Source organism: Euwallacea fornicatus, chromosome 12 (assembly GCF_040115645.1).
Source record: "Euwallacea fornicatus isolate EFF26 chromosome 12, ASM4011564v1, whole genome shotgun sequence".
In the NCBI taxonomy this organism is placed as follows: Eukaryota; Metazoa; Arthropoda; class Insecta; order Coleoptera; family Curculionidae; genus Euwallacea; species Euwallacea fornicatus.
In genome coordinates, this window is record NC_089552.1 from 4,320,012 (window position 1) to 4,345,984 (window position 25,973).

General features: G+C 34.5%; 1 protein-coding gene across 12 annotated transcripts in view; it reads left to right on the plus strand.

Moving 5' to 3' along the window:
* Nucleotides 1–475: 475 nt before the first annotated feature.
* Nucleotides 476–25,973, plus strand: part of dati (datilografo) — a 150,938-nt gene continuing 125,440 nt past the window's right edge. For all 12 annotated transcript variants that reach the window (XM_066288716.1, XM_066288726.1, XM_066288732.1 and 9 more), the window contains exons 1-2: nucleotides 476–561; nucleotides 5,054–6,080. The gene's annotated coding sequence lies outside the window, so the exon portion shown is untranslated. The remainder of the gene's footprint in view (nucleotides 562–5,053; nucleotides 6,081–25,973) is intronic.

Here is a 25,973-nt window from a genome sequence, read left to right on the forward strand (position 1 = left end):
CAACACACCCTCCAGCACAAGTCTACCCCTACAGCCCTGAGAGAGAGAGAACGCATATAGAGACTAGTGCTATGGCCGATAGAGTGGGAAATGCACATTGCTAATGGGAAATTCGTGGAAATATCAATTTACATGTTGATCAACCAACTTAGTTTTTCATATTTTTAATACCATTTAGTTAGGAAGCATAGGAAGCTGCTGTTAGTAGTTGCGACACCCTTGAAGATTTCAATAACGGTTAGGTACTTCTTGGGGAGCAGGACAGTTCTGGGGAATTGCCCACATAGAAAATGCACTCCATGGGAGACAGACATAGTAAAGATAGCCAGATGCAGCGATAGAGAGGACAGAGGCCCCCCTTTTAGCAAGCTCGGACTGCACAACGCGCATAGCCGATTTGTTATATACTTTACTTATATACTGGAAATTCGGGGTTTCAAAATTTCAGGGATGTGAATTTTCAGTATCTAGCTAACTGCGAAAAGAACCCCTTCACAAAATCCCCTCAACCTGTCTATACCTACAGTTTTTCTATTGGAAAAAGTTTTATACCGGATAAAAGTGAGTTTTTTACATTATTTACTATAAATGGATGTTTTTATCCCAAAAATTTAAGTTAGTACCTTCAATAGATGGATTATGAGCTTTGGTCAGGTTTGGTTGAATATAAGTGCATCCTTTTTAATATTTTAAGCATTTTTTATCAATTCATAACATGCTTGGCAGTACACTAACCGACAATCTTCTTCAATACATAATATTATGCCAGTGGCAATTGGGAGCCATTTAGTGATTGATAAAAATCCATCGAGATTGGTAGAAAATGCTTTTATTCATCCGATTGATTTCGCGGAAACAATTTGAAAGTTTTGTCATATATATTATTAAAGTAGATTTTCCCATATCAACACCCATATGCGTACATAGGATACTGCCTTGGATGTGTTATGTCGTATATTTGATTTTAACGTAAGTTTCAACATTTCATTACAAAGCTCGGTCAAATTCTCTTCACACCATGAGTTGGTGCATGCTTCAGGTTGGTTTGGACATTTTTCCATCGTTACATTTGTTTAGGTTCGTTTTTCTATTTACTCACCTCCTCCCACATTTTTATTACTTATTTGTTCTTCATACATATGTTCCCTCCGCTCCCCTTGGTTCGATTTACACTATACTTCTCTATAGTTTGCTAACAGTCACATGGATATATTTCAGGAGATAGGAAAAAGTGTACCCAGAGAAACCTCACTAAAAAACGAACATGAATATATGTGAATTATTAGCTACTTTATATGACAGCTCTTTTAGCTTTTTTGATATATTACTTCATGTATACACTTTTCCAGAATCTTCATAAGTTCTGACCGTACCCATCTTCTTCAAGTTTGGACTTTCATGATAGACAATTACACTGCTCATTAGATAATAAAGCGTGAAAACGGATTCGGTAGAAATGAGTTAATTGAGCAGTTTAAAGTGGATTACTTGAGTTTTTGAACCAAAACTTTTAACGGAGAAGAAAACCTTTAACATTAGGCATTATGTGTATTTTCAGACTAGTTTTTTACATAATTAGAGAGCCCAAGGTCTCCGCTCCAGGTATAACAATGTTGCCTTCCAAGGAAGAAATATTCATTTCCACCTATCATCTATACATATTTTGTCCGGAGACTCTTCTTCTCCTGTCTCAGATATTCTACTTTCAACGTCGATGCTATTTCGCAACCCGACAAGCAAAAAAGTTTTGGTCTTGCAGTCTAGCTCAGTAGACAAAATAACCGACCGATACCAAATAGACGGAATTAAGACGAAGACTGTCTCTGCAAGAACAAGTCCATGACCAACCTTACAAGACAGCAAGAAATGCCAGACTTGCTTGTAACAGTTTTGCATTTTTAAATCATTATTACACAAACCTCTAACTTTAAATTTAATAAATCCGCATTTCGAAAGTTTGGGAGGTTGCGATATTTATCAACGTTTCCGGATTTGGAAGAGCTTTTTGTGAGTGTAGATCTATCTGAGGGCTATTGTACCAACATCCTTGGTCTCCGTATTTGGTCCGATGAGCGAAACCTGTAACGGCCTGGTCAAAGATTCTATGTGTTCACTGCAATGTCTTTCCTCAACATAGGAATGAACTCTCGTCTGATAAACATGGAGGTTAGTGGAGTTTCTTCGATTTCAAGTGTTTATCCCAAAACTTCTCGGGAAAACAGCAAAAGTTCAATGCAGCTAAGGGAGTGATCCTTCGATAGTACTTGTTTCTGTTTTTCTCCGTCGCTACGACGCTTCACACAAGTTATTATAACCTACACTTGGATCATCCAATATCGATGAAAATTAATTTATAAAGCAATAAAACTAAAAATTAACATAGGTCGTGGCTCTTTCTTGAGAAATATCAAATTTTAAATTAATATGCGTGATTATTTTCGAGCCGTTTGCTTAAAGGCAAAACTAGCAAAAGTCTTGCAGCAGGACCAAAACCAACACCAAAACCGGTCCAGTCTTAGTCTTTATCTTGTTTTGGTCATCACCAGTTTCATATAATACGTTAATTTAAGATTAAATTTGATATTTAAAAAAAAATTCTCACGTACCTTCTAAATAAATAGCAACCACTAACTAAGCGACACTATGAAGAAAATGTCCCTGAGTGATTTTTCACTTGCAATTGCAACTCTTTTGAATTAATCCTCCTTCAGTAGACCTTTTATTCTCTGCCTCCACGTCCTTAACACTATTGCCGGTTTGAGTTCTTATCTAACGCTTCAGTTCTTATACATCTATACTAGACATATACGTAGGTTATTGGGAAAATCTCTCCTAATTCACTGATTTCTTAGAGCCATATTATTAATGTGCCGTTAACTTTAACATCTCGATAGAAACCAGAAATACGCCCGGGCTGTATATCAACGTTTCCATGGCAATTGCTTGCAATTAGAGTTAGTGTCACATTCATAATTTGGTCTTTAGTAATTTCTTTCCCCACTTCTACTTCTTGTTTACCCAATTTCTACCTATTGCTTGCTTTTTCAGATCTCGATATTCCTATGAATCTTACTGCATACTTTAAAAGCTCTTAGAGTGTGTTCAGACTTATACGTTGTATACCGAGGACAGCCCAGGAGTAAATTAAGCAATTCACAGTGTTTATTCTTCATTTAGTTGATCAAGCAGTCGACTAATCGGTGCTCATCTGACAACGACTATGAATGCGTCTCTGAGTTTCTTGACTGGAAACTATACGTTTTCGAGAATAAGCTTTCATCTAAACTGTGAGTGGAATTTCTGCGATTTCTGGAGGAATTTTTTGCAGAGATAGAGAAAACCAAAAAAACTATCTCTGCCGGCATTATCCCTAGAGATAAATTCCTGAAATTCATCGTCCACTGATCTACTGTAGTCTCCTCTGGTAATCATTGCAATTAGTGAAATTGTCCAGATGTCAAGTATTTTTCCCAAAAATTCACCGAGACAGAGAATGTAGCTGAATGCTAGTATCCATACTACTACCCAAAGTGGTTGTTTCTATTTACGTCCTTTTCAACCAAGTCTCAGACGAGGCCACTTGCTTACCAGTGTCTGATGAAAGCGGACAATCATGAAACTGGTAACGGCCCGGCCAAGAATTCTGATGTGTCCACTGATGCTGTGTGGAACTTTTGCCACGCAGGAGCATGGATGAATCTGTGACTCTGACTTTCTGATAGTGAAGGTTTATATCTAGACTCTAACGGTAAGCCCATATCACTTAAAACTAACGAGAGAAAAACCTGTCAGGACCAAAAAATATGTGATATGATTAGATGAAGTGAAATCTAGAGAAATATAATACGAGGAAGAAAAAAGGTTGCCTAAGAGTCATGAAATATCTAATTTGGTTTTTGCCATATTAGATTAGATACAAAAACTATGTTATCAAAGTATACATTATCAAAGGTGCCATATACGAATTGGGACGCTAAGCTTTAGCAATGGAGAGTATTGCTAATTAACGTCAACAAAATTGGTGTTTATTAAAATTTTCATGGAGAAATGTGGAGTGGAAAGATAATATCCACAATTTACAATAAATTCCAAATTTCATGAGAAATACTTTATGATATTAATTCACCAATAAAATAATTCTATAACTACATTATTATTACCATATTTACTACTGTACAGGGTGGCGCCATTCCTATAAATACGTACGGAGATGGACAATACCATGTCGCTCATTTTCTCCTATGTGATATGGCTAAGCCGCCATAAATGAAATTTTCTAAAACTTCTTGGAAATACAATTCAAAATATTTGATAATTTATAGAGTGATCTATTAAAAAACGGGACCTTAAATCCGAATCTACAAGTCGCCATCGATGGATAAATTTCAAGCAGGCCATTGAATTCTAACTGAAATTCTTTAAAAATCACTATGTGATCTTTCGTTTGCCTTCTTTAATAATCGACATACGGTGCCACATTGGGGATTTTTCAAAAACGTTCTGTATGTCAAAGATGAGTTAGCCGTGACATAATGATGCAATAAATTTTCCCTTGAAAATCGGCCCCGAAAATCTATTACCATTTTGCCAATACCCCATAAATCCATCCAATAGGCAGCGGCCTGTACAGAGTGATTCACTATGTTTAACCAAATGAATATTTCCGTTATTATTAATTACAGGACAACCTTCAAACTAGAAAAGTTTGACATTTCTTAGTAATTCTTTAGAATCCGCTATGAAATTGATCATGAGCATCAGAAATCGATTAAAGTAACACCGTTATGGGGTTTTAAAGGGATAACCTTGAATCGTCTTATAGATTTGAAGATATCACTTTTACCTCATTTAAATATTTATCTCTAACCGTTTCTCAGATATTTGAACCTACTCTGGTTAATCAGGAAAAATCTACGTGTAGGGAACGTTATAGCAGATTGCATTCTGGCATGGGAACCTACGAATGATCAACAGAAGATGTCTACTTACTGTTTAAGCTTTTTAATCGCTGTTTGTAAATAAAAATTATTAACGTAAGTTATCTTCTTTTCAGAATTCATCACTCGTCGATAGTCAATCAAAGTGTTCCCTCCAATTTTCGGCTGAAGAAAACTACTACTACAATACCTCAAAATACATATACCAGATGTCCCCTAACCTATTCGCAGTGAGCTATTCATACTACCTGAAGGATATTGAGGACTTAAGTTAAAAACCAATTTCTCAGGATCCGTTACGTTGATTTCGCGTTAATAAGGGCGTATTTCCACATAAACATTTTTCACTGATACCATCACAATTTTACATTTTACATTATCGTTTCACATTAAAGTTAGCATATTGAAGGGCTGTTTCGGGCAACGTGAAAAACATCACAACAGACTCAATAATTTAACTTTAATATTTCCACGTCTCTGTTTTTTAGGGCTTCACTGATTTGGATTTAGTAGTTTAGAGTTGTACCACATATTAACAGGGCAATATTAGTATAACAAACGGGCTAGTTTTATTCTCATACAGATACAATAAACCAGACCAGTTTTTAATCGGTTAAAGTTCAAGTTTTCGACAATTAATTCCAGAGTTATCAAACGTTCAGTTTAAGAGTTTTCGAGGAAACAAAAATCTGTGATCATATACGAAGAATTCTTATTCTTTGCCACTTCAGGAATAAATAAAAACCTATTTACCAATTATTTTAAAAGAAAAAATCTGCTTGAAAAAGTATTTTTCCAAGATTTCGACTTATGTGCCTTAGAGTGTCGGCCTTAAAGTAACTTACCTTAGCAACTTTGTATATTATTAACAAAAAACATATTGAAAAAAGACGAAACATAAATTTTTCTCTCGTGTTAGTACAAAAGACATCTAAATTTTAAGTCGTGTTATATAAATAATAGGAATTGTAAAAATATTAACACCTGTACAAATTACACCCAACTGTGACACCATACCCATAACCATAATTTACTTATACACTACGTATACCGGGAGACGCGAAAGTGTCTTTGCTCGCGGTCGTGACAATATCTCGCGTAGTCAAGGAAGAAGACTTGGGAACTCCAAAGCACAACATACCGGTGAGTTATGTGTATGTTTCAGAATAGTCAATTTAATATTACCACAATTTCACATTTAGTTAGTTAGACACAAATTTAGCCCTATTATTTTCATCTTTTTTCCTAAAAATACAAGTAAAGAAAAAAGTCACGAGTTTCCCACATATGAAAGGTACATACCGATCAATGATAATACTGAGATTGCCGAAGCACTGAGTCAACGATAAATCTCATGAAACATAAAAAGGCATAACGAAGATAATAAACATTGTCAGAACATCAAAATTAATAAGTGCTAAAAATTTTGGAAAAAACGGATCGTAAAAATTTAATCTTTAATTGAAGATGCTTATATCGTAAAACATTTCCTTTTAATTATCAACCAGGAAAACGAACGCGTGTGTTAGGACAAATGAATGAGAGATGAACAGAGCACATTGATCTACTCTGACCACTGTATTGGTGAGTCAAGCAAAACGTGTACCAATGCCAGTAGCATAGTTACGTCTTATGCATATCCCAAAGAGCAGGAAGATGTTAATTTCGATAGTAGTGCTTGCAAAACTTCATGAACTAGCAAAAGTATCAACTAGTTAATCATCATGAAAGAACGTGCGAAAGTATATCTACCGCACTGATTTGCTAACCGAACAAAGCGAAGCAGGAAGCGGTCCCCAATCACAGCGCGGTAAAGTATCACTTTCCTCGCTGTTCATTAACATGATATAACGTATGAACTATAACATAACGATATTTTGAAATTACACTCGACAAAGCTATAGTACTTACTAAATTACATATAACACATTTTGGCCCCCAAATTGGCTATTTTCAATTGCAATAATACCCGTTTTAACAAGCGCTTCAACAACTTAGTTTGGAAATCATTTTCAGTATGGAAATCATTTTGTCAAAATATCAATTATTCTTACATACGATTTTCCAAAATAATAATATAACACTTCATGAAGGTAGAACTTCTTCGACCAATGAAATTGCCCACTATTTTCAATTAAAACCAATCGAAAATTGCACATGCCTCAACTAATCCCCATATTCTACATAGATTCACTAGCAGAAGTTAAGTCTGACTGGCGTAAAATAACTTTTCTACACGTCAAGCTATCAACTTAAGCCACGCATGTGTTCTTACAGAGAATATGGAAGTACCGACTTGGACGAAAACCTTGATTAATGGTTCGGTAATGAATCTATTACCATGTTTAGAATTTGGGAAAAACGATGAAAAAGGCTCGAATTAATAGTTAACTAAAATGTATGAAATGGGAATATTGAGAACGTATGAAATGTGCGAAAATCCTTAGAAATTCCCTTTCTCAATACGATGTTTGAGTTTAATAGCACTGCGCTTAAGTCATAATTCAATAATTCGGTCTCTTAACGTTTAAATTAATTTTATGTGTTGGAGGTCAAAACTATCTCTTATAATTGTAGGGTTAACTGAATGTAGGATGAAATTTGGCACGTAGGCGTAAAAGCGTTGGCTACCTCAAACGGTCACTTCGACCATGTTCCTGGATGTGGTACTTTCGAGATATTAAGAGGAACTCTTTATTGTTAGATATAATGAAAACGTTTTAAATACAATATAATCTCATATTACAATTAAGTTAAATTTCTTAACCGGACTTAATACGACTGATAACATTATCTAGTACACAGTTTTTAGATTCACTTTCTTAATTAAGTCTGTGGTGCAGAGCACGAGTGTGAAGTACAGAGTTTACTCTAGACTTCATGTCTCTTGGAAGATCAGTTGCTGAAAAGAAATTTCAATACTAGGCACCAAGGTGCAAAACACAATATATGTTTACAATGATATATGAAATCTTTTCAACGCTATTTTGTGAAACATTGAAACTATGTTAGTTTTCTTACGTCAAATAAACGTCTGAAAAATGTTTAATATCAGATCAAGAAATTTCATTACAGAATTAGTCCAAATCACAGATTCATATTATGGTTAGTGAAGAAAGTATCCTTACTATGTCGAGATTATAATTTCGACGCTCCGCGTTTCGATAAACTATCCAACATATCTCTCGACAGCAATGAAATCCTATCTATTTCCCCATGCAATGTATGATAACATCCTTCATACGGTATTCGTTCGAAAAAAAATATATATATATATTATTACTTGGTGACGATAATCCTCTTACGATTTATTTAAAAATTTTTTGAATTCCTCTTTCGTCGTTTCAGGTTAGTTCAAGTAAATTCAGGTTAGTTCAAGTTAGACAGGTTAATGCGATAGTCAGCAATTTTTGCTCCGCTCAGCGCAAAGTTTATTTGTTCATATAACTTTCTAATTTTTCTGAACCTAATTCTGCATTCTGCTATAGGCGTTTCACAAAATTTCACACAAAATCATAATTAGGTATACAGGTATAAATTTCCGGAAATGCAGTTTACTACTAAACCCTTAGTCCCCTGGGATTGGTTAAATCCAATTTTCGATAACAATTAGAGCAACATTTTTCCATTATAAACCAAAAGTTATCGCAAAATTAAATCTTGTCACTCCCAAAAATTTCGGCATGCGCAGATCGCTTACAATCTAAACCCCAGAAATCCGAAAAACCTCAAAAAACAGTCTCATTTCAATATATTAAAACAAACGCCGCCGTTCGGCCAGCACCGTCCAGAGGCCTATGTAAAGCCCAAATCCAAAATGGCCGCTTGTATATAACGCTGCATCTGTGACGTGGCGCGATGGTGGGGCGCCAATAACGGCGTTGCAATTTAGCCGGCCATTTTTATAAATATAAAATTTATTGTCAAACCACGCCCTTTAATTTGTAGTTGAGTATTGATGTTAGGCCGTTTTGAAAAATGCTGAATATGTAATTCGAAATTGGGCAAATAGCGCTCACCAGACCCATTTGCTACTGTATTGATCGCTGTTTGCGTTGTATTTATTTATGTAAATACATATTTTATTTAAATTGGTAGATATTTGAATTTACATCTCCGCTAGCAACAATGTTTTGTTCTACATGAAATTGTTCATTGATTTGGGAAAAAAAATTTTAATTGAGAAAATATGGATTTCCCGCATTTATTGATACAACTAAAGCATAATGAAGAGCATTGTGAATATTTTGAAGTTTTGATCTGCAATGAAAGCGTAAATGATTTTTACCATTAACTAACATTATTATGTATTTCTACACTCACTTTCCGTTGCAATTATGATATTCAAAACTATAACTAGCATTCCAAGTATGTCTGAATGAAAGACTTAATATGAATATATTATGTACATAACATTCTGTAGCCCTTTGGAACATGCCATTTTGGTTAGCCTCTAGATTTTAAGTTCTTCTATAGCGGCCACGGGGCACACCTATTGTGCTCATGCCCAAATACTCTTTAATCAATTAATATAATTTAATCGTTAGTAATTATTATATTTTTTATTGGATTTTTAGGAAAAGGGAAAAGCCGCAAATCGTTATATTTACTGTACGTACTATAACTAGAGAGGACTGGGCTCGGGAAAATTGTACGACAAAGTAAATACCTACATGATATTCAGTGAAAATTGAAAATGATAAACAATCATCTGCAATAGGTGTCAATCAAACCAAATCGAATTCAGCAATTAAAATTAAATGTCCACTTAATTTGAATTTACTATTCACTAATGTAGAGCATTTACCTAATTCTGCAAATTCTTCCAAAGCATATTTTCAGCTGATAAATGGAAGTTATATGTCGATTTGTATTAGTGGAATAATTCTTATTGCTGAAGTCCAATTAATTAATACGTTTGCCATTCCACTGTCGGTTTTGATCATTCCCACGTATTTTGCCATACAAAGCGTTCTATTAAGAATTAGCAATGTCCTCTAGAATTGAGGAAATAAATGTTTGAAAATCGCCATTAACGGTATTAGAAGACTACTTTTTATGTAGGGTAAATTCGTGAAAAGACCCAATTTCTTTTGCTTGTTTTATGAAGAAGAGTTTATTTAGGTCCACTGAGCTTTTAATATTCGCATTAGGTTCCTCTCCATCAAAAACCCTCCATACACGTGTAGGGAAGGGACAAAGCAAGTTATTTCTTAAGTTAATACTTTGACAAATTTGTTGACCAACAGCTTAAAAAAAACAAAGTGTTGTGTGCGTGACTTTCAAGGAAGTGGAAATACTCAAAAACAACATTAATGTAAAAATAAACGGCATTAATACATAAACTGACTCACTTATCTGGTACATTACTGACAGTATGGTGAATAGGATCTGTTACTTGGTACTACCTCACACGTTACCAAAACTTCAAAATAATAGCAAACAAATTGAAACATTTGTTACCAATTTTTGTTTTAAACGTTCACTTACCAGTAATTTCCCTTAACATCTGATTCGAACACTATAAAACCCATTTGCATGAAGGTCGATTCGGCTGAAACAGAACTGATAATTAAACTTTTCCGAAAAAATGGAATGGGACAATTGAAGACAGTAAAAGTTTTCTTAAGGGATAGGTACACACACACACACACACACAAATAATAAAGGTTCATTTTTTTTGGTCAGTTCAGGTACTGGACTCTAGGTGCAACTTTCACTATTTAATTAACACAATGTAACGTACCACTAGTACGACGGTTTCCCACGCTAAACAAATACGAAGAAAACTGGAGCAAAGACACAAATCCGGTGAGACGATTCGATTAGGAGACGAGTCCGCCCCTGGTCTCGCGATCATTCTAAGACAATCGTTCATCATCTTAACAGGCGAGTTTTCCCAAAAATTTTGATAATTTCAATTTTGTTCTTCCATAACTGATATTGATGACTTAATCATTCCAGTCGTCTCAAATGTTGAAACTTAGAATTAGGTTAGTTCATTTTATGGTTTTCCCCAAAGGAGAGAAGGTGGAGAGACAAAAGTCGGTTTCCCCACGACCCGCTAAGAAATGGAAATTAAGAAACTCAATTAGCAGTTGAAAAAAAATTATGTTTCTACCACGCACAGATGTTAGAGAAATAAATGACTGGTGGACACAATCTAATAAATTACTTGGGCTTAGGCTAAAATCAGCTATTGGTACCATGTTAGGACTAGGCAAATAAATGGTAAAAAAATACTACTCTCGTTCTAGGTACTTCATAAAGTTCTGGTTTCTGAAACTCCTAATAACGTGGCCAGTAAGATAATTTTCATCACCCTGAAGAAATATACCAATCTCCTACCACTATCCTCTAATATGCCTATGCTGGTAAAGTTGTCAGAACTGAAAAGTCGAACTTTGAAGATTGGTTTGGGTAAGCAGAATTTTTACACAAAATGGTGCTAATCATTCTTCTTAATTACTAAGTCCAAAAATTATTGTTATCTTATAGTTAATACTTTATAGTTAATTTTGAATTAACATTTTCAAAAATATATTACATACAAATCATAACATACTTACAATTAGCGAGTTGTGCTTATTGATACAGTACTTTGCGTTACGTAAGCATACTAAGCAGTAGCACGTGCTTACAGCGAACCGTACCGTGTTCTGAGGCAGCATAGGTAGTTCCACTAGTTGACACTAGATGGCTCCTATATCACTGAAGTACTGAATTAATGTTATAGTAAGAAAATGTTTTTTTTTTTTTTTGAAAAACGGATAATTTCGAAAAGAAACGGATTTGAAATATACACTCATCCACATTAGTGCAATTATAATTATTTTTGTCTTTAGCGTAAGAAAGACTACATGACGGTTGAGATAAAAAAATCTTTCATTAGGCATAAAAAATCAAGTCAGTCGACACAGTGTATGCAATTCGAGTGCAAGAATTGCATACAATATTTATTTTACAATCGATACTACTTTGGTATAAAATGTCATAAAATTGAAATTTAAACTCATCTTCATATCCTCAAAATAACGCTGTGCGAAAAAAACATTTATCCGTTTGTTTTCCTCACGCAAGATGTTATGGACTAATTGAAAAAATAGGAACGGTTAAAATTGACGCCCCTTTATGAATTCGTGATTATACGCACAACTGAACATACTGGGTGTCCCAAAAAATCGCCACTCATTTGCATAAAATTTCTGAGGAAAAATTAGTAATAGATGGCAGATATTCTTCTATTTGTTATTTTTCATGAGACACCGGTTGGTTTTGAAATAAAACATTTCTCACATGGCTCAGAGAAAAGTTGGAGAGGTGTTAGAGCACGAAATCTTGGCGACCATGCTGTTGCAACTTATAGTATCCCGCAAGACCACAATTGTTGATAAGCCGAATTGGGATAAAATATGGAAAAACTGATGTTAATAATTATAATTTACTGCTATTAACGGCTACACATTTTTTTGCGCGACAGTCGGCTTATCAGCACTTCAATTTGTTTGCATTCAATCTCATTTAATATGAAAATAAAATCATCAATAAAACAAATTATTTTTATCTACACATAAGTATTATACAACGATTCCGTAATTTCTTCACAAACTTCTTTGTTAAGAATCGTTTTGATGCAGACTGCAGCACGTGGCGAATTTGCATTTTCTTGCAAATCGGGAAAATGACCCACTTTCAGTATTTGGCAAATAGAGCCATGAGAAGTACAACGTGTTGCGTGAGGTGAAGTCACTACTTAATATTCGGCATTTTCAGACCAAACGAGGTAAATTTTTTCATAAGTGTTTTTCTGGAAGTAACTAATTTTAATGATATTTATTGAAATCGGAGCAGTGAGAGAAAACAACTTTGATTTATTGTTTAACAACTTGGTAAAGTCATTTCCACAGGATGATAATTTTGATCTGAAATTAGCAGCTACTAGAAATAAGCAACTAGTTGAATGATAACGAGTTAGTCCTTAAGACTACCAAAAAAATATTTGAAGGCAAACTTTATTTGATCTGAAGTTTAGATGTACTACGTTACCTTGTGAAACACCCTGTATATATCATCTTCGTTGCAACAAGAAAAATATATTTTAAAGGTCAACTTCCGAGAACTCTAGTGAAAAATCCCAATTAATTGAGCATTTGTTGATTGGTTCAGTGATCATTTGTAAAATGTTTCAAAAATAAATAAAACAATCCCAGTAATATCTATGTTTCAGTTAAACATACAGGGTATCCTCGAATCACGTGGCCAGAATAATACCGCAGATTGTTTGAGTGAAAATAAGTCGATTTAACTAAACTTCCCTCAGTCCAAAAGTTGATAATTATGGAGCTACAGGGTGTTAAAGTTGAAAAAAAAAATCACATTTTCTTTAATATCTTTCAATTTCTTTGAGTTAATTTCACGAAATTTCATATTTGAGGGTGTTTTAGGATACGAAATTCAAATTTATTAACGATTTAGTTGTTTCTTCTAGGGGGCGCCACAAGCGACCATTAGGACACATTTAAATCTCTGTAACTTTTTCGTGCCACGGTGTATATTATTTTGGTATTTAAAAACCTTTTTCCCTACCTTTTATACTTAGAAAAGGTATACTTTATTGACGTCGCTAGAAGCAACGGTTTTGGAGAAAAACGCATAATTCTAATGCGCTGCATATTTGCGTTGGCGCTTTTAAGTAAATAACTCAGTTGGCTATGTTTTTAATTGACATTTTAACACTTGAATTTGTTTCTCAAATGTCAGTTTTTCTTGTCAGTTTCGCTTCTTGTTCCTGTAAATATCCATAAGTATGGCCAATAAATTCACTTATTCTGAAATGGTGGATATGCTGTTAGTTTATGGACTTTGCCGTTGTAATAGTCAAAATAATATCTGATTTTGAAAACTTATTGTTATACCTTTACTAATAATTATTTTTGAAAAACTTAATTATTTTTAACGGAAAATAATTTTAAGATAATTTGCATGCATCATCAGGCTTAGATGCATTTTTCTCCAAAACCGTTGCTTCTAGCGACGTCAATAAAGTATACCTTTTCTAAGTATAAAAGGTAGGGAAAAAGGTTTTTAAATACCAAAATAATATACACCGTGGCACGAAAAAGTTACAGAGATTTAAATGTGTCCTAATGGTCGCTTGTGGCGCCCCCTAGAAGAAACAACTAAATCGTTAATAAATTTGAATTTCGTATCCTAAAACACCCTCAAATATGAAATTTCGTGAAATTAACTCAAAGAAATTGAAAGATATTAAAGAAAATGTGATTTTTTTTTTCAACTTTAACACCCTGTAGCTCCATAATTATCAACTTTTGGACTGAGGGAAGTTTAGTTAAATCGACTTATTTTCACTCGAACAATCTGCGGTATTATTTTGGCCACGTAATTCGAGGACATCCTGTATAGTATATACTTAATTAAAATCGACAAAATATTTTTTCTTGTTGCTATTAGCTGATAAAAATGCATTTAATAACTTGTGTCAATATTAGAACTGATTGCGAGTAGAAATTTTGAATACTCTTCAAGGGCACGGCATGGAAAATTAATTGTTTGCACGTAGGCATAGGAACTGGCAACAAAATGCCTGCACCAGAAAAAATAACTCTACAAATAAAAATTATGAAATAGATAGGACTTCGACCTTAACAACAGATACAGTGTTTTATTGGCTGGTTGCTGGCAGCAGGCTTCCGATATTTTGCTATTATACTTTAATGAACATTTACAAATGTAGCCGAAATGACTTGCATGTCGCTATAATATTGCATTATTCTCTTTCACATCTTCTGGCGAGTCATACAATTAGTGTAGGTATTCACCTCATAACCCTGTCCTAATGTAAGCATTCTTTCTCGGTTATGTTTTAATGAGTCTTATACAGCATTTACAACCTCCGGTCACTCATCTACATTTTGCTCATTTCCACTGCAATAATAAAATTATCCAGTCCAAAACATGCCTGCGTCGCATAAACAAATCTCTGGAAAATGCGTAAAAATGTTTTCTTTAAGAAGTTGTTGAACTCTGGCAACGAAAATATTATTTTAACTTCTTTTATTTGCTAAAATCAGATACACTTACATGCAGCCAGTTCAAGTGAAATTAGCATGTGTAGACATTTTATTTTTAGTTATTTTAAAGTTTTAACCTATTTTTTGGTGGCCTTTTTGAACCAAGGCAGTAGAGAGCGATTTGTCAGCTTTGCGGGTTTCCTGGTAACACGAGCACCGGTGAACGTTAAAAGGAATGGACATTTTTATTCTGCATTTATTCTGCGGTGGTAAAAAAGCTGTGAATCTGTCCTTCCTTCCTATTATGATTACTGCGAAATCAACTGCATGATTTAAGTAGAGATGTCGATTACCAAGAAGGGCCAAAACTGGCATTCAAACTTTCAAGTGTTTGTCTACTTCGGGGCAATAGCAGTGTGACCAAATGACTCAAATAGGTCGGAAGGTGAATCTGGGAATATTAATACTAACTCCTTCATCGCCAGGACCGTTTTTCTTCAACAGTAAGCCTTAAAACTCAAGAGAATGAATACTTCTTTTGAGAAAAGCGTTTGTGTGTCAAGCCATCTATGATTTCTTGGCAGTTAACTTCAGGTTAAAATAGCTCAAAAATCTACATTTTGTCCACAGTCAAACTTTAAGTGGCTGAAACGACATTAACGAGGCCAGAGCCGGAAGAACCTGTAAATTCAGGATAGTTCAGAATACAGGGTGAGCCGCAGCGGAACAGACACTGTGCAGGTGCATATGGAGGACCTCAAAATATTACGATTTGTTGGTTTTCTTTCTCTATGGTTGATAGTCGAGAAGATACTGATCTTCGAACTTAGCTTGTAAGTTTGTAAAAAGCGGCATATTTCAGTAATGCGTCATCAGAACACGTTCGAGATCGATGGATGCTCAATAAGGGTTGAATTTGGGGTAAGGTAAAGCTTAAAAGAATTGTTTTTTTTTTATCTACGAAGTAACTAACAATCATTTTTGATAAAACAGCATTTTTTGGAGCAGAACGAAACCAGATTTGAAAGGATCAAATGATCCGTTTTTTGACTGGTGAGCTATTTGTAATATATCAGTCATGTAAGCGACAGTTTTCCTAAGTGTAGCATTACACCACTACACTACATTTGACTGGTAATCCCTTCAAATTCCTTTTATTTTGGTTTTCATAAAATTGCGATTTTATCAACAATGGTAAGACTTTCGAAAAATTTCGAATGGAACTAACAGTTTTAGAATTAAATTTTCAATTGAACGGTATTGTCCACAAGTTAGTTACTTCACATATTTAAAAAAAATCCAACCCTCTGAGACCTTACCTTACCTCAATCTAACTTTTATTGCGCATCTATGAACTTCATCTGTAGAAAAAAAACATACTCAAAAAATCGTCATATTTTGACACACAACTGCTCAATGTCGGCTCCGTTGCCATTCACCCTGTATACCAATAATTTATGAGAGATGCTGGAGACGGATGATTACAATTATATACAAATCTGGTCCATCTAAGCCTGAAATAAAATAAATAAATAATTCATTAGAAATTAAAAGTTTAGACAGTTATGAACTAAGAAAATGACCAGGAAAGCTCATGACACGTTTGGTTTTTAAGATTAAACATTAATAAACAAGGATGATCAGTAGACCAAATTGTAACAAATTAATTGCTTTAGCATTAGAGCAAGAAAAGTGCACAATTAATGTCGCTTTTATTAAATTTTATGAACATTTTCAGTGGATGTGATTTGAGAAACCTTCAACCATCTAAATATTTGAAAATACTCTATGGCGTAAATCATAGAGGTCATTTTGGAGGTCGGTGCATTTTGAGTTTTACGAAAAAGTTTAACGCACAAGTCAACTACAAAGAAAAAGACCATTCTCTGAATTTTTATTTTCTCTTTATATTCTCTGAATTTTCAACTAATTGTTGCTTCGGATGAAGGCCAAACATCTGGACAGTACTTTGCCTTTATTTCATGCTTTCTATCGGAATGATCTTTGTGGCTAAGTTGCCTGACCTTAAACGTTTATGGGCTCCTGAGGAGTGAATGAGGCAGAGGTATGTGACGCGCAAATTTAATTGTAGATATATTTATCAACTAGTGCGGAAAATGGTTACGAGACGTTATTTTAACCAAACCGAAAGACGCAGGCGAAAATATTTAAAAATGAAGTGACAGTTTTTTAAATCAAAATGAATGATTAAACTGGTTGCATTTGGTAACTAGCTACATAATGGAAGCAGGTTTCCGACATTTCGCAGCTAAGAAATGAGATTACTAGCAACAATAGTGGCTGTACTTCTGCAGATCCGTAACGCAATTTGCATACTTTTCTTGGTACTTTTTTTGTGTGATATCCTGATAGTACGACAAAATTAAAAAATGACAATTTTTGGTGTAACTCAGGCCATGTTGCGAGACGAACGACATGAGATCCGCACTCGTCGCACAAAACTCTATATTTCCTAATTGGTTACGTAACCATCAAATTCACCCACGTTTCACACTTTATTTCTGTTAAGACTGCAACAATCTTTTCATGGCTGCAAATGGCTGAAATTAGATTCCTACGAATGTCATGTGAAAAGTGCACTTTACACACGCTTGTATCAGTATGCAAAGGACGCACATTCATGCATGCTTGCAGATACACCCAATAGATATACAGTGGGTTTATTCTCACCGCGTATGAACTATCCATAAATCATTTCGCGCGCCATTTCTCATTTATTTCATTTTAAATGTTACATCAAAAATACCATCTAGACGAATGCAAATATTAATAAAGAGCCAGGTGTTATAGGGTCCGCATCCCCATTCTGAAGAAGCAATCTACACCAATTGGAACATCTTAATTTCATCCAAGTGTGTAAACATAAGGATTTTATTGTCTTTATTGCAATTTTTACTGCCATATAGTCGGCTCCGTGGGTAATTCTCTTTCGACACGCTTCACAGTTGTAACATCTTATTTATTAAAGTCCTGCTACAGAGAGACCGTAATGGTGTCACTTCAAGCTCTTGATACCTTTTCTTTACGAAAATTTAATATTTACCCATTACTATAATAAGAGCATTATAAAGCAGGTCGTTTCGGCAAGAGTAAAAGTCGCACCTTTTACGTTAGTGTCAATTTACATGTTTGTGTCTTGGATATGGACTTATAATTATAACTGAACTTTGCATGTCTAATAAGATAAAGCTAAGGTTCATATGGCGATTTCATCACAGGGGTAATGGCCCACCTTGCAGTAGATAAATGATCCTAATTATGGGTGCAGTTTTAATTTAATTAATTTAGATTTATACGGATGTTTTAAGTCTTTTTAGCATAACTTTAAAAGTTAATGTCACTTTTTATTTTAAGATTAACGCAACAACTCGACATGGACATAAATCTGTAAATGGTTCGTTTCCGAGACACAGGGAGTCGATATGCCAATTTTTTCTTCACAACTTTCAGAATTACCTTTCAGTGCTAACATCGTCAGATATATTAACTGACTGACATAGAACATTAATGTTTAGAGTCCCCATCCCCCCTCTTAAACTTTTTACGGCAATCTACTAATGATTTTTTTCTAAAGACTTAAATGTTGGGTTCAATTTAGAACCTAATTTGCTTTCCACATTTCTGCCGTATCTGTCATCGTTTTTCAGTATTTGCAACAATATCTAGGAATTCATATAATTTTTTTCAGAAGAAGTGCGCATGCTTAGTACGGTCCAATTTTTATCTGCAAGCACGATAAAAGTATTTTAACACCACGGTGGTTTCTCCAATCTGTTGCGAACAACGGGAAAGAGTAACCGATACAGGAACAACACGAAAGATACAAAAGAACGAATTTAAAAAAATCTGAAAAAAGGCGTAAAAAAGGAACGATTGGCGGTGCGCACAAAAAAAGTTTTTAGGGGTGTAAAAAGGGGAATCCCTTAAAAAAATTACGTCCTGTAAATTCTTGCAATCATTTGCCATATCTAACAATGCAGACCATACCAGAGAAAACACAAATCTCAGCTAAATATCATTTAAACTTTGAGAGCTCTACACAAGCAAATTTTCAAACTTGGCACCGTGTGCCACAGATCTTTCTGTATCCATATTTATTCTCTGTCATACTATTTACATTTATTATGTTCGTTATGTTGACAAATTCAAAGATATAAGCCAACCCAAAGACTGTAATACAATGTGGTACTACATGATAAAGCAGTACTAGGGCCCTTTCAGTTTTTTTCTAATGAAATAATAACGAACCACCGTGTTTTTACGTTATCCCTTCGCGGTCAGCTGGACATCGTGTGGTATACGTGCCTAATCCTGGAAAGATGATTTTATCACCATATTAGGCATTAACCGAGGCATAACATCGTTGAACTTGAAGTACCTATGCTAGACATGAATTGTATTAATTCAATGATTCATCAATATGTTAGTCAGGAGATTTAATACAATCATAGTTAATCAATTTTAAAGAAATACTTGGTTTTTTGGGCGTTTCGAATAACGGAAAACTTTGAATCTTGTCTAATACTTCAAAATAAAATTAATTTTAAAAATTTAATTAAAAAAATTAATTTCAGATAAACACACTCAGATGCCAAATCAGTACTTACTAGCTGTCTACTTAAATATTTTTAAATACCTATACAATCACTGGAGAACACCTCAGACCACTTCTTGAGAAATCAAGGCTAAAACTTTTGTGAGGATTATCAGTAATTTCCATAGGACTATGATTTTTATTTAGGTTTTATTTATTAAATTTCTGAACTCCATTAACTTTTCGATATTCGCAAACATTGGTTGCATCCGAACTTCTCGAATCGTTCTTAAGTAATCATCAGAATCAAGATTTACTATTGGTGGTGTTAACCTGAACCAGCCTAAAATTTCGATCAGAATCAATTAAGGTATTATGTTGTTCATGAAAGTAACCACTTGTCCGAGATACACTGAGAACTTATCTTCACATAAATACAAATTTAATTGAACTAGCAGAAATTTTTATTTAAATGGAGGACAGATAAAAATTCATAACATCGCATTTGGGCGGTTCGAACTTATATTTAATAAAAAGGAACTGTTAGATCCGTGCACTGAAACCAGATTAGAATTAAAATAGAAATTCGGAAAGCAGCACATCTCGGGTGAAACTGAAGAAACTAAGTAATTTGTAATTAATAATCACGATTTCAATGTTCGCGGTAACCATTTCTGGCAAATTCGTAATTTAATCTTCAAATCCTCTAAAAATCTTCGTGATTATAATTTTGTTCTACATGGTTTCCGTTTCCTCTTAGCGAAGATTAAAACATTACGAAGAATCTTTGAAAATTTTGTAGTTTTCTTACATAACTGAGGTATCGCTCTTGAGGCCAATTTTTTGGAGAAATAAATTTTTTCGAGATAAAATCTTTTTTCAAGATTAGTTTAGATAAAATAACCGTCTCAAACATGCTTTAGTCCTAAAAATAGTGATTAAATACTGAAACGTACTTTAGACCCACATTTCGATAGAAGTAATAGAATTTGTGTCGACTAAGACAAAATTTAAAATTGTAATGAAAGAGTATAATTGCAGCATCACTATAAGAATTAACTTCCTGGTCATATATTCTTGACGAATAAAATGTTTCAAAATGCTTTTCGTAAAGTTAGAAAGCGCATTTTGGATTAGACCATCTTTAAATGTCGCTTCTATTTAGGAAAGGTGAATAGAAATTATGGAGTTTATTTAATAGAGATTGATTTGCCTTGGAAGCAGCTGGAAGAGATTTGATGAAGATTTCCAAATGTTGCGGTTGGCTGTGTATAAAAACATAATTTGTGATCACTTCATATTTCTAAAAAAGATAGTCACATTCATTTTGATATTGATACATACTGGTTTCACCATCGATTGAGGACGGGCCGAACGGCCCGTTCGCTCTCCAGATTTTGATCACTTTGATTTTTATTTCTAATCTCTGGTTGGAGTCTCATCGTTTTCTGTCAAGTTGTTGACTTTGTATGAAGGGTCGAGCATTATAATATAAATCTTCCGAATACATCACAAAGTTTGACAAAATATAATGTACCTTAAGTTTTTTTGGTGTGTTGAAGAAGCGTACGTATTCTCACAGTTGGAGAGGAAATTCCAATTCAAAATATTTACAAAATCCGTAAAACCCCAAAAGAACAAGTACTGAAAATCTGCTTCTCGAGCATCATCGGGTCCCGATTTTAAATAGGAAAATATATTTTAAGATTGGACTTATATTTTACATCGCGAATAAGCTGAGCTGCAGCGGCGCAAAAAGATCAAAAGTGCATAAAAGAACTTTGAAAGAGTATGTTTCTGGTCGGAAAATAAAACAAGTATAAAATACGTTGACCTACCCTACACAGATTCAGTTAAGTATAGGAGGCTGTGCATGTATACATATAAGCCAGAGGCGGCCGAAAAAATATTTAACGGTTGTGCGCAACCGAAGCTCAAAACAGGGCCTTTTAGGACAAAAAAAAGACTTTACGTAGTGACATACAGAAAATAATTAGGCATCAGCATATGCAAAAAACCTTAAATCTTTAATTCGTCGTCGTATGCGTCTTTGGTACCACTAAAAAGCCCAGATGACAATCGACCGATCGGTGAATTACCACAGAAATATTTGACCAAAAACAAGTCGCGAATATGACCCGTCTTTTCAATTCAATCGAATTGGGAACAATTCAATCGAATTCGATCGTCAATTTCAATAACGAACGACGTATATGAAGTAAATGACACGGAAATTTGACGCTTTTGACATATGAAATGGAATTGACCGATAATTTGTATGATAAATGCGTGAACATTGACTGGGCTGAAAATTGACCAAAATAATTGGGTCAAATTTTCAGGAAAGTAAAGTATGTTTTATTCCCCGGAAATTTCGCAACCCTTCGTCGTTCAACTTGCTCTGGTACCATTATCGCTGGAGTTACATGAAAGTTTGAAATTAACAGAGAGCACTGTAATAGCGATGTGTTAAGTTCGAAAAGTACTGTAGGGATTACAAAATTAAAGTTCGATCTGTTCCATACCAGCCCAATGGAAAAATGTCCCGTATGGTACGCCTCTGGGTTCCCGCCCGATCCGCTCGTGTGTGGGAGAGAGACAAAGCTAAGCTCTCGAGTCGATGACCCCCGTTTCTTTCTGCAGCGCTTTATTTGCATGTCGTTTTTTTCTATCTTATTGCGTTCTTTTACAGCCTACTTTAACTGAAATAACTCAACTTAAGATAGGTTATGGTAGTTTGGAATTTATTTTTACGATCGCTGCTTTTTGCCTTGTTTTTTACGGTTCCCTGTATATTTCTCTCATTACGGGCAATTCTTGATGGGCAATTATGCCGTGTGACCTCTGACGGAAACGGGATAGAATATGGGCGTGGCAGTTTTACCTTTCTCTCTTTAATTTTATGGAACCTATCGGCCCTACGGCATAGAAAAATATGTCATCAATAGTTAATGCGACAAATTGGTTTTGTAAGTCTGTCTTGTTAAAACGCCAACTTAGGCGAAATGTAGCAAAGTAGGAAGTAAATGCAACACGCCTAATTATATACTCCAAGTATGAAGAAGAATGGTTAAATTCAACCAAATCAATACGATTGATCATCGAACGTACTTAATTTTAGCCTTGGTTCCCTTGGGAAGACCTTAGAAATTTCAGAATACAGGTACTGACTCAAGCTCAGAACACCATTAAAAGAATTTTGGATATTCTCTCAAAAAGAAGCGAAATCTAACATTTTCTAAAAATGATTTTAAGACACAATAAGCTTTCTTTTGATTATACGTTTTCCTCAATTTATGATTTTAAAAACAAACGTCAAGAGTTTTTAAACAATGAAGATAGGAAGAAAAAATTAACATTATGGTTCGTTTTTATACAATATTTTTACTTCCAGGACACCGCTCTAAAATACGTTTTCCTATGACTGCCTTGAAAATAACTCAAAATACCCTAAACCTAACATGAAAAACACAGATTGCGCGTGCGCACGCAGATGGTTGCACGCTTGTTTGAGTGCGAAAAAAGTGCTTTTTATACGCTAATTAAACAGTTAGATATTGTCATTTTTCAGATCTAAATATCCAGTAAAGGATATGACAATAATCTTCCAGGTTTTTTCAGGTGTTCAGGCATTTTTTCCATGATCCATTTAAGCATTATCATATTTTTATTACCACTGAATGTTACTTCTGTCAAATTTTGATACCTGAGAAACTCAATACCAACAATAAAAGCATAACTTGCGTAACGAAAATTATCGATAATTTTTGGAAATTGGACGAATGGAAGTTCAGTAGAGCAAGAACATGAATGCCTCTTTCGATATATCTGTTAATTTTTCTATCAGGACGATTAGGCAAAGATGTTGCGAAAGGAAATTTGGTAACCAACGGCTGAAGAAACGAGAATGATACGGAAAAGAGGAAAATCGATAACAATCATTGTAAATTTTTCGACCAAATGTTTGATACAAAAAAACAACAAAAGTTTAAATAAGAAAGTGTCCATATATTTCACATCGTAATGAGCAAAAAAGTATTAATTATTGAACATGAGCACCAATAACTCTAAATACAATACAGTACCTAGTCCATACAGTACAAGCTAATACAGTACCTAGTAGTGGCGTTGGTATTACTTAGTGATGTTTTGCTCGCATCAGGCAACCCTTCTAGCAAGAAATAGAACTTGTCGTTAAATGTGAAATGATGGGTCTGAAGGTGAGTTCGATTCGTCATCCAGACTTTCGGCAAAGAGGCTTATCCATAAAAAAAAACGGTAGATAAAGAAATTGAGTTTAGAAAGCGTCAATATCAAGCACATAGAGATATTTCTGTTATCAAAATTTCTTTAGTACCTCAGGTATTCTCAAGAATCAAGCTAAAAGAACAGAGCAGGTTTTACACTTACAGGCGAAGTGGCACCGGAAGTGGACTTCAACGAACCTCAATACCAAGCACTTCCAAGATTGCTTTCTTATTTTAACCTTTCCAATGAATAAACTCTTCACAGCAAAACTGGGAGAAGCAGCAAGGTTCCCAAATTTTCCTTCAATATTCTGAAGGTATTAGTTGTCGGTAAAATCTACGGAAATTGAGATATCGAGTACACGAAACCTCAACTCCAAATTCTTGGAATAGTGATCTCTTATTGCGAATTCATTATATTGCCTAGATTTTCCAGAGCATAATTATTTGAAAGACTTTACCTAGACTAGTCATGCACTTTCAAACATAAAGGACACGCTAAGGTTCCCTTAGCGTTGAAGCTTCATCAGTTGTCCTAAAAAATTGACTTTTGGGAGGATGGAAGCGTTTGTGTAAAACTTTTCCATGATTTTCCATTCCTTGAACGTGGTCACCAAAACGATGAGATGTACGAAACGTCGAAAAGCACTTCAGTACCAGTAATGAAGCGATATCTTGATTGGTGATGAGCAAAGTAAAATTAAAAAGTGTACGATCTTAGTGTTGCAAAATTAAACTGGTACTGGTCTTCAGCTTAATCGACGAAATCTCAGCTGCAAGTGGCAATTATTTATTTGAAAATATTGTTATAACCACATTAAATGTTGCGAATGGTGTTGAGAATTACTACAAGATTGAAGTATCTACACATAATTGCAAGACTTCATATAAACCTTGCAAGTTCTTACAACTCATGTCTTAATTGTGTGGATAATGCTAAAACCCGTTTCAAACAACAGCTGCCAAAAATTATGTACTTAGGTGCTCAAAACACTGTATATCTCAAATTACTCCCATAATGACTGAAAATTACCATCTTCCCCCGTATGTGATATTTTCATTCATATTGGGGATATTAACTTGAAAAAAAATCTGTGGAGGGTTCCCAGGGCATGAGCAAATATTTAGCGAAGACCTCTAGGTACGCAACATGTTAAAGTGGTTAAGGCCCTTATTTCAATAACTGTTGCAAATGCAATTTAACCACGCCTTAAGACCAGGCAATTTTGTCACTCTTTGACAATTATTTAAATTAAGTAACTACTAACATTTTAAAAAATCGACAGAGGCAACATACAGATTGCTGAGCAAAAAGCAATTTTCTATTAATTACAAGGTGTTTTACATTTTACAGATACAATTCGCGATATCCCACAGATAATCTAGATAATCGCGGAAAATCTTAATATGTTTCCATCATGTGGCATTTTTCTTTCTGAGGTATAATAATTATTAGTTCGGTACTTCGATACACGATCGATATCAATTCTTAAAGAATTTATTTATTTTTAAACTATGTTCTTCTCAGGGAATAGATGATTATCAAACATGCTGAAGCGAACTGCAAGAGGGTCTAAACCCCAAACAGGAGCTTCAAGTAAATTCTAATGATGTTAAGCGGTTTATGCGTGGGAACCATTTGCGATACATAGATTAAAACGTCGTTATAGATTTCAATGATGAGTTTGATTTTCGTGAAGACGAAAAAGATACTTCTACAAAATTTTACTTTTCATATAGAGGGAACCTAAAGTACACGGAAACATTTTTTTCCTTCTTCCACAGGCTCAGAACGTGTGTTTATGCGTCCCTTAAGGCCTTCTTGAATAATTTCTATCACAAATCATATTCACATTGCATCACTTAACGACACTCTTTTCAACTCTCCCAGGAAATAACTTCTTACAAAACAACTTACTCGAGAATTGCTCGTAAAGATTTTCCAAGTATATAGTTCATCAGCTCTTCGAAGAAACTCTCCTAGTGTGACTCTGAAAGCTTTCCGTTACTTAATGTTCCCTCATCTGTTCCTACCCTTAACTTTTTAAGATGTACTGTTTCATCAGATCCTGTCCCAGGACAAACCTTAAGTTGGTGAGCATCTAATACCGATTAAGGGATGGTACGGACTGATGAAGTTGATTTTAGAAGAAATGTTTAGGTGAATATATGATGACAATATGAGGCAGATGTCATAAAGCAC